General features: G+C 34.9%; 1 long non-coding RNA gene across 1 annotated transcript; it reads left to right on the forward strand.

Annotated features, from left to right (window-relative positions):
* Nucleotides 1–2,956: 2,956 nt before the first annotated feature.
* Nucleotides 2,957–3,493, forward strand: LOC145579637 (uncharacterized). Its single transcript, XR_014099173.1, has 3 exons — nucleotides 2,957–3,091; nucleotides 3,174–3,257; nucleotides 3,378–3,493. It is a non-coding gene; the product is annotated as an uncharacterized LOC145579637 (long non-coding RNA).
* Nucleotides 3,494–10,256: the final 6,763 nt, after the last annotated feature.

The following is a 10,256-nucleotide window of genomic DNA, read 5'->3' on the forward strand; positions in this document are numbered from 1 at the left end:
ATGGAAACTTGTATAATTGTCTTTGTGTATGGAATGTATGGATGTGAGCATTGGCTTATAAAGTATGTAAGTAAATTGAGAATTGATGGAAATGTGTGCCTATCTTCTCTAAAAAGGCAAAGGGCCAAACAATTAAATTGACATGTAAATCAATCAATGAGAATGACTAAGCACATAAAAAAAGCTAACATAATCTATTTTCAGTGCTTTTTTAATCATGCTTATCGCTAAGTTAACAACATATATGCATATTAATATCAACATTACCCCAATGCCTCTAATGAGACCTCCACCAGCCTTGCTAAGTTTAGTAGGGTTGGATATACATAGTGTGTTAAGTGATGGTAACAAAGCGGCTATTTCGTGTTCACTTCTTTACCTATTGATGGATGATGCAAGGAATCAGCCTAAACACGATATCCGCTTCACTTATGCTAGAAGGCCCAAGAATTAGCCAGAAGTTGCTGAGTTGTCAGGTGGTTAAATTCTGTTTTTGGGGAAAAGGGTAGAATGGTAATCTCAAGATAAGTTTGTTAGGAGTTTGTTATTTTTGGCTGGCATGCTTAAGGTGTGCTTAAGTTTGTTTTATGGCTTAATTTTTGGGGTATTAATAGGTGATAGGTGTAAGGGGAATGTATCAAGAGATTAATTAAGAAAGTGTGTTTTGGGAGAGCTCCTTCCTCTCGAAAGAAGGCTTGTATTGTTGGATACTCTGTTCAATAATACTACTATCATTCCCTTGGCTGCCATTATTTCTATCTCTTTAGCTTGTTGCCTTGCTGATTCTCATACTAATCTCTAGCAGATGATTTGTTGAATTGCATTTCATGCAAAAGTTAAGGACTTAGGAGTAATGTTGCATTCATCTTGACCTCTTAGAATTCTGTACGTAACATCAGAGCAGAACATTATGTTCTATTTGTAACTTCTTGCCCACAAATCATAACCTGGAGTACTGGAATACGAAAAAAGGCTACTCAGGTTAATCGTATGAAAGTAGAACCTCTACGTGCTTGATTGACCTAACATCAGGTCATTTGGACCTAGGAGTTGCACAGGATTATGCAGGAAAAAAACCATGGAATTTCTGCATCAGATTGCTTCTGCCTCATTTAGCCCCCAAAAAAGTCTTTGTCAACTTTATCTTAAAACTTGTTTTCTTCATATAAATTTTCTCAAATGGACTTAGATTTACTTTCTCTTGTATTAGTTGTAGCCTAAGTCCATTTCTCTTTGTCAGCAATTTTACAACTTGTAGGGTGTAAGTATCCAACAAAAGCAGAGGTCTTGAGGATCTTGTCTGGATCATCATTGGCCAGTCCTAGCACCAAGTGGACAACGGTTACTGTCAGAATTTAGCTATGACCAACGGCTTGCAGTCTCTAGAAACCTCTAGCAAGGCTTCCAATTCTGGAGAAAGCTGTCAAAGCATGGATGAGTTTCAGGTAATAATGAGAGAGCTGGTTAACATGATTGTCCTTCACAGATATCCCATTTCCATCGTGGATGATGTAGGATTCAGGAATTATACAAGCACTTTAAACCCTGATTTTGAAATGCCATCTCAAATACAATTGAGGGAAGAATTACTCAAAATGTTCTATGACGGAATAGAAAAAAGGAAGCAATTACTAAAAAATTACAAGGGTAAAATTGCTGTTTCTTTGGATTTGTGGAAATCTCATGACAAAAGAAGGTTTATAGCTGCCACAGCACATTTAGTTGATGATACTTGGGCACTACTGAGCTTCCTTTTTAAGTAATACTCCGTATTACATTAACAGATATATTTGCTGTTGTAGTTGCCAGACATTTGTTTTTCACTCATGTGAGATAATAGAATTTTTATCTACATTGTCATTGGTTCATAAAGTTGCCAAAGAAATACTGGGAGAAAGTGATCATGGAATATTGCCGCAAATGCATGGTTGGCTGGAATTTGGATTTTAAGATATCCACGCTGACAGTCGAAGACTCCATCAGTGATGCCATGGTCTATGAGAACTTTTCTGAGTTGTTTCCTAGTAAGTCTGTTATGGTTAGAGAGAAGTTCTTACGTATGAGATGTTTTGCACATGCCCTGATCTTGCTAGTGAAGGAAGGTCTAGCCATTCTTGGTGATACAAGTCTGAGAATTCAGAATATTATAGATTATATGACAGCAACAGCTCAGAGAAAGGATACTTTTCATCAGAAAGCTCAATTACTGAATCTTTAAACAAGGGGAAAGGTTCTGAACTGTGAAACAAGGTGGGATTCAACCTACGTGATTCTTGAGAGAGCTTTGTATTACAAGGATGTGTTTAAAGACGAAATGCTTTGTGAATCAGGGAATATTGCCATACCTAGTGATGAAGATTGGAGTTTGACTGAAAAAGTTTGTGGAAAACTGAAGCTAATCTACGAAACTGCATTGCTTTTTTCTGAGAAGAATCATGCTACTGCCAATTTATTTTTTGCCAAGGTCTGTGATGTCAAATTAGCTTTACTAGAGTGGGCTGCTTGCGACACTGAGGTGGTGAGAGAGATGGCTTTGAATATGAAAGAAACATATGACAAGTACTGGAATACTGTCAACACTGTCTTAGCAGTTGCTGCTGTATCAGATCCCAGATACAAGATGTATCGAGTGGAATATTACTTCCAAAAAATACATGGAGATGAATCACAAGATGAAATTGATCGTATTAGAAAAGTATGCTCTGAATTTGCTTGAAGAATACCAAGCTAAAGATAAGAATAATGAGCTTGACGAGCAAGATGCCATGTCTGCGTTTGATTTGTTTCTTAATGAGAGGAAGAAAAATAAGGTAGGTGTAACAACTGAGTTGGACTATTATCTAGATGAAGATGTCTTGCCAAGAACCAATGGTTTCAATGTATTATCTTGGTGGCACACCAATGGGCTGAAATATCCTACCCTGCAAAGTATAGCCAGGGATGTGTCTTGCTATACCTGTTTCGAAAGTAGGTTCAGGTGCTGCATTTTGTACGGTTGGCAGAGTGTTGGAGCAATATTATAGTAAGCTGGATGAAGAAACAGGTGAAGCATTGATGTGTAGAAGAGATTGGTTGATTTCAGACATTCCAGGTATAGCAATTTCTAGCTTAACTGCAGTTTTACGGAAATATCTAACTATGCAATCTGATGTGGTTAAATATTCTTTATATAGGTGGTTATGTGTCTGAAGATGAAGATGAAGAAGATTCTTTCTGGCTTTCTGACGAAGATTCAGACAATGAATGGGACTATTTAGGTGCACAGTTATTCAAATTAATCAACCATCATATATTTATCCATAGAATATGTTGAAAAATTCATAAATACACTTTAGATTGATTCATCTTATGCAGTTTTGTTGGTTTGTATTTCGCAGAATTTTACTAAGGCGAACTGGGGATTTACTGATTAAAGTAAATATTTGCTAACTGGTACAACTGATTTTACAGTTTCACTGCTTCTCCAAATTGGATCTGTAAGTGTGTTGTTAATACTTGTGGGAGATTATAACATTCCTATATTTTTGTCAAGTATCTTTTGATTCCTTGTATCTGCATGACCAATTATGCTTGGATCTATTTTTTAGATGTAGACTTTATGATATCTGTGAGATGTTACTAAAAAAAACAAAATTGGTTTATCAGAAATGTTGAATTCTGATTGTTGCCTATAATTCTGATCGTCTGGGAAATATCGAAAGCCTTTTATGCTTAATCATTTCACTTTAATCTTCTATATATTTGTTAATCATACATGTGTCGTGTATACTACTATTTGCCTCTGTTTGGTAATTAGTTGATAGCTCGTTTGATCATCAAAGTATACAAACATGTTATTTACTACAGATTATATTCAATCATTGTCTTCCTTAAGGGTCTAGTTTAGGTGCTTTGGAAGTTTTCAGGATATATAAAATATATTGAAAATTTGCTCATTAGTTTTTCTGACCATAGTTATTCCTTCATCTGTAAAATTCATTACTCATTACATACATAAAAATTGTAAAATTTTGGAAGTTACATAATGGAAAGTACACTCATTGAGTTGAAAATAAAAAACAATTGGAAAAAAAATGATCATTATTAGAAACCTAGGAATAACTGATCAGCAAAATAATATATTGTGTTCAAACCAAAACTAGTAGTACATTGTCTAACCCTTCAATGCTTGCAACACGGGTCTAGAAATGTTTACCTTTGGAGATGCCGTCTGAGGACCGAAAAACTCTGTACACATCTCTCCTAGGAACTTATCAACTATGTCAAGGTAAGCAGGACATGTAAGACGGGAATAGTAACGAAGAAACTCTTCAACATCAAGCTTATGTTCAACATTCCCCTTATCCATCATTTCTAACTCCTTCAATTTCTCTGCTACAAAGCACAGCCTGTTTTCTCTGACGCTCCTCGAACACAGTTCAGGTTTCCTCTTATTCCCTGGACTAACATTCAATCCCTTGCTCCTCAAAACCTCTCTTATTTCTGCATTATTATTCTCCTTGGAAACACAATTCCCCTTGTTAAAATCACCCCTTTTCTCTGGTTTTTTCACATTGTCTTCAGTTCTTGCAGCATAGTTATTACAATTTTCCTTCTGTGAAGAATGATCTAAGAAAAACTGCTGACTCTTTTTCGTTGTTGCACGAACCGTGTTCTTCTGAGCCTTCTTCTTAACCTTGCCCTTACGCGAGTCCCATTGATGAGTAAACTCGTTGTAGAGATTATCCAACTCGTTATCATACCCTGATTCACCGTCTCTTCCCCTATTGGTGTCGCGCGCACAAGAGAAGGGGTGAAAGGGGGGTGTTTTAGGCAGCCTTTCATAAGTGCTTCCGACAGAAAGAAAGGACTTAACATTATCTATAGTTTTTTGGAAGAACTTCTTGGTGTTGGATATGGAGTTTCTTAGCAGCATCGTTGTTCAAGTTTCAAAGACGAATAACAACGTTGCAGCAGCTTCTTCATAAACAACAACATACAATGAAAGGAAGACTATGTTTAATATTGTAAGCGAAAATTGTGTAGGAGATTAGTATAAAAAAATGAGGATTGTGCTTTTTTGTAAGGAATTCTTTGGATCACACGCTCCTTGGCTTTCATAGTGTTCTCTTCTACCTTACTTAATGGTCCCTGTCTAAGATTATCAAAAGTGCCAAAGTTTTTTTTTAAAGCTTTGGAGGGGGGAAATTCACAAGTATTTTATAGGGTTAAATAAATTAGACAATTTGATTGCACTTTCATTTTTTGTACTTTATTATATGCTATATAGTTTGGTGTGTAGCCACTTTAGGGAATTGACAGGCTCTTTGCTTTTGATTAGTTTCTAATCTCTCTTTCCCTTCAATCATGTAAAACTTTTTACCCTAAGACTAATCAATATCTGTATTATTGATGACATATATTAACACATGTTTAAGTGTCATACTCCAACTAACTACCATACGGAGTATGAAACTTGTCCGTGTTTCCGGTCCAAAATGAAGTGTTAAGTGTCCATACTTATGTTCAGAGTATTGAGAATCTCATACATTGATTAATCTGTTTCAAAATGAGTGTCAAGTGTCCATATTTATGTCCAGGGTATTGAGAATCTTATATATTGATTAATCTGGTCGAAAATGAAGTGTCAAGTGTCAATACTTATGTCCAGAGTATTGAGAATCTCACACATTGTTTAATTTGGATTATAAGTTGTACGCTTGTACCGATGTATAGTGGGTTAGTTGAGTACTTGATTCACATGAAGCATAACTATGCTAAGCATTAGTAAAAGTAGTATATAGGTAAGTTTAAGTGATGTATGTTACTAGTTACAAGCATACATATTTAGTAAAAATAACCGTGAAGAGGACCCATACCCATAAATTTGGAGGAGAGTCTTAATCAGACAAAGAGAGGTAGTAGCTATATTTAGACTCAAGGTTCGTGTTTACGAAGGATAGAATAGCATTTACTATTTACTTGACAAACACATCTTTTAGAAAGTCATGTGTCAACTACTTCTGTTAACCAAATCAATGTTTTTAAATGTGACTTAATTTTATTCAAGCTGTATGGTTTGAAAATTAATGTTTCCTTGTTTTTGGATGTTTCTTTCTTGTTTTATAAGAGTATAACATTTAGGTTTTTACTTATGTGAAAAGGACAGGTCATTATTTTAAGTTGAATTTATACTCTTCCATAGGAATATAGAGGTATAGCTCATTTTCTCAACCTTTGTTAGTGTAGTGGATAAACTTGGTAGAGCTTAGCGTCATAAGTAGACTCTGTTATTTGATAATATATACCACATATCTATTTTAGGCCATCTAAACATTAGTTCATTTGTTGAAAGTCTATCTAAATTTACACAACTATTGGAGAATATAAAGCGTTTTCTAGTCGAATGATCAAACAATCAATAATGTTTTTATAAAGCTGGCATGCATTTAAGGTTTTATCCTAAAACAAATTGATTTCTGTTAGGATCGAAGGTCTATAATACGGAGAATATGATTTTGTCGCTTATGAGTCATAATGACTCTCATAATATGGAAGTATAATTTTGACTATTAAAAATGATTAGCAAAGTTAGACTGGTAGTATTAGCGGCACTAAACATTAGAATATGTACTTATCATGATAGATTGGTTTCCAATGTTGTAATTATAATAATAAGGTCACCGTGATTGCCGCATGAACTTCGAAAGAGAATTTCTTTTTGTCTTCCCAACACCTCTTCTTAAAAAAAAATTTAAAAAAATAAAGAAAAAAAGAAAACAAGTTTGACTGTCTAATCAAATATCATCAACCAACACCGTGTATGCTCCATCATCCATACATAATAAGGCTTTAAACCAACTTTTTATTTTGATTTTATGGCATGCAATTTTCTTGACGAAGAGCATCTTAATTTTAGTGTTTAAAGGACTTTATTTCTTGTCTTTTATTTATATCTTTAAAAAGGAAGAAAGAAATCATTTGGTTTTGGCGCCAATGAGTTTTGCCTAATACTTCAAATTAAAATGCCATTTTAATCTTGTGCATTCACAAAATGACTAAGCTAAATGTGAATACTTACAATGTTTTAAAAGGAGATTATTGAATCCTGGAATTTAAGTTCTTATTTAAAAGTACACTTGTGAACTATGAAAAGTTAGCTTCTATTAGTTTTAGTCATAGTCGTTTTTGACAAGTAATTATCAGTGTAAGAATAGGATCTTAGGGAGGTTGAGAAATAACTTTCCCATTTTGCTTGAAATGTATCTTTCAAATAATACAACTTCTAGTATTCTTATCACACTATCGTACATTAGTATTCCCTCCATTTAATCAGAATTGCCTCATAATTCTTCTTTATATATTCTATAGAATTAGCCATATACCATAAGTGACACTATAGATCACACTTTTAGTCTCACGTACTTTGATTCCACCAATTTTCTCTATGAGAATCTCCATTTCTCGTATGAAGTAAATCCAATGACCATTGGGACAAAGGGAATACTTTGTTTTATACTCTCCATATAATCATCCTAGGAACTACTAGTAAATCTGAGTGTTATTAAACGTGACAAAAAGTCAAGTTACGCAAGAACCTAAGACGGAGTTTGGTGAGCAAAGACGGCACATTTTCGCGCCAAAATTATGCAACAGACAAATGCTCTGTTTAGGGCTTTTTGACATGGGCTTAGTTTCAAAGATTAATGGATTATCTGGATATTACTTCAGCTGGCCATGGGGCTGTTCATATATGATAACTGGGCAACAAACTTGTGGCCCATATATTGAAATGTTTGTTTTGTTAAACTCTTCTAAATAAGTGAATACAAAATACAGAATACTCATCATTTAGCTGCTAAGAACTTGTTTTTGCATAATTCTATAAGATATGGTAGTGTATAACATTTGCATTTTCCATTATCCTTGATTTTATTACTCGTTTAATCAATCTTTTGTTTGTGACGGTACAAAACTTCTAGTATTCGTATCAATGTTTAGAGAAAGGGAGTCAACATTAGCTGATTAGCATGCATCATATAGATCAAATACCGGCTATACATTTTATTCCCTTTGTGGCTCTCGCTACACCAAAAACAAAGACCCATTTTACTTTTGGCTGAATTTTGTTAATTTGCAGGTAAACATGTACTTTCTATGAATAGATTATGTACTCCTGAAATATAGTTTTGTGCCCAAATTTGAAGCTGTTGGATATTACGTCAGTAACAGCAAGCAACATAGTTGGAGGCCCACTTTAATAATGCAGCCCAACTTAGATGCCTAAACCCTAATGTAGTAGACTAGCTAAACTAAGTACTAACTTAGCTGCAGGTCCACAAGAGAGCCTAGATCTTATTTGCCCTAATCGTAATTTCTATTTTAGGCCCAAGTCCTTTAGGACCGTTGCCACTGTTGTTCCTATAAATGTAAAATCTTGCAAGTTGCAACACCTTTTTTTTTGAAATTTTGATTTTCCCCAACAAAATTCTCTCATTTGCTCGATCACTAGGGGAGTAGGGGGGAGAAATGCCTAAATGCCTAGCTAATGGCACCACTTGGCCAATAGAGTATAATCAAATGCAATATATTCATACATGATCAATGATTAAAAAAAAAAAAAAAACAATTACAATTGTTTATAACGTGAAATTATGATGGTACACTCTAAATTCTATATGTAAGGCTTTTGGCACAGTCCACTAAGATACATATCAAGGACTAAGCCGAATTATTATTCTCTGCACAAAAGTAAAGGTTGAATTATGAGTATTACTCTTTTTAGCTATTCAAATACTTCTCCTTTAAATATAAAACTTAGTCCGGCAATTCACCTAGGTGTATCTAGACCAAATATTTTTTTCTGTTCATTTGATGAATGAATAGAAAAATAACGTTAAATGTACCTTCTCTATGTGCACAATGCACTCTGTCTTTGTAGACCTAGCCTCGTCAATTTATCATGGTGCTACCTCTACCTAGAGAGAATTATGGCAAGTTGAAAGAAGCTAGCTCAAATCTCTAAAGAAAGTAAGAAGAGGAAATTAAAACAACAAAGACAGAGGGCAAAAAGAGATTAAACAAGGAAGAAGAATGAAAGCTTCATAATTGGAAAATTAGCATACAGAAGACTCATTAAATGCAACACATAACGCATAGTGCAGGCTCAAGAACCCAAAAAATGCGAAGCAATAAATGAGACAGCTGTTATGAAATATATAGAAATTAGAGGATTAAGAGAAGAAGGTAATAAGAGAAGTATTACTACTTTTATGTATTACTCTTGGTAATATTTTTGTGCATCATACAAGTGAAATTACATGGCTATTTATAGTAGTAAGAACCACTATTACATTGTGGGCTATAACCTTAGAGGGTGGCAATTAGGGTTGGCTACTACATTAAATGCAATGAAGAATTGGAGTGTGGACATTCACACCTTGACTAATTTAATTAACTCTTAACACTCCCCCTTGAATGTCCATACAGAATAGGGTATATGTTGCCTCGTTAAAACCTTGCTAGGTAAAACCCTTTAGGATAAAAGCCATAGCTAAGGGAAAAGAGTACAACAATACATTACTATATGCTTTAGTGTACTGCCTCATTAAAAACCTTGTCAGGAAAAACCCATTGGGATAAAAACCTGATCGAAGGGAAAAAGAGTGCAGTGCATATAATGCTCCCCCTGATTTTAACATAGTTTATGAAGACGACGCATCCCAATCTTGTGGACCAACCGCTCAACACTCTTCGAAGGTAGGGACTTTGTAAACAAGTCTGCAAGATTATCAGATGATTGGATCTGTTGGACATTTATCTTCCCTTCCTTCTGCAAATCGTGTGTAAAGAACAGTTTTGGGGATATATGTTTAGTCCTATCACCTTTAATATATCCTTCAGTTACTTGTGCGATACATGCAGTATTATCTTCATAAATGATGGTTGGACTTTCAGTTACTTCTTTCATCCCACATTCTTCTTGGATATTGCCGATCATTGACCTTAGCCATACACACTCACGTCCTGCTTCATAAAGGGCAATCAACTCAGCATGATTTGATGATGTCGCAGTTAAGGTTTGCTTTGTTGATTTCCAAGAAATTGCAGTTCCACCATAGGTGAACAGATATCCAGTTTGTGACTTGGCGTTTTGTGGGTCTGATAGATATCCAGCATCTGCATATCCGATGAGGGTGGCATCTTGCCTTGATTGATAAAACAAACCAAGATCTTTTGTTCCTCGTAGATATCGTAGTAAGTGTCTTACTCCTTTC

Source organism: Chenopodium album, chromosome 14 (assembly GCF_948465745.1).
Source record: "Chenopodium album chromosome 14, dcCheAlbu1.1, whole genome shotgun sequence".
NCBI lineage: Eukaryota > Viridiplantae > Streptophyta > Magnoliopsida > Caryophyllales > Amaranthaceae > Chenopodium > Chenopodium album.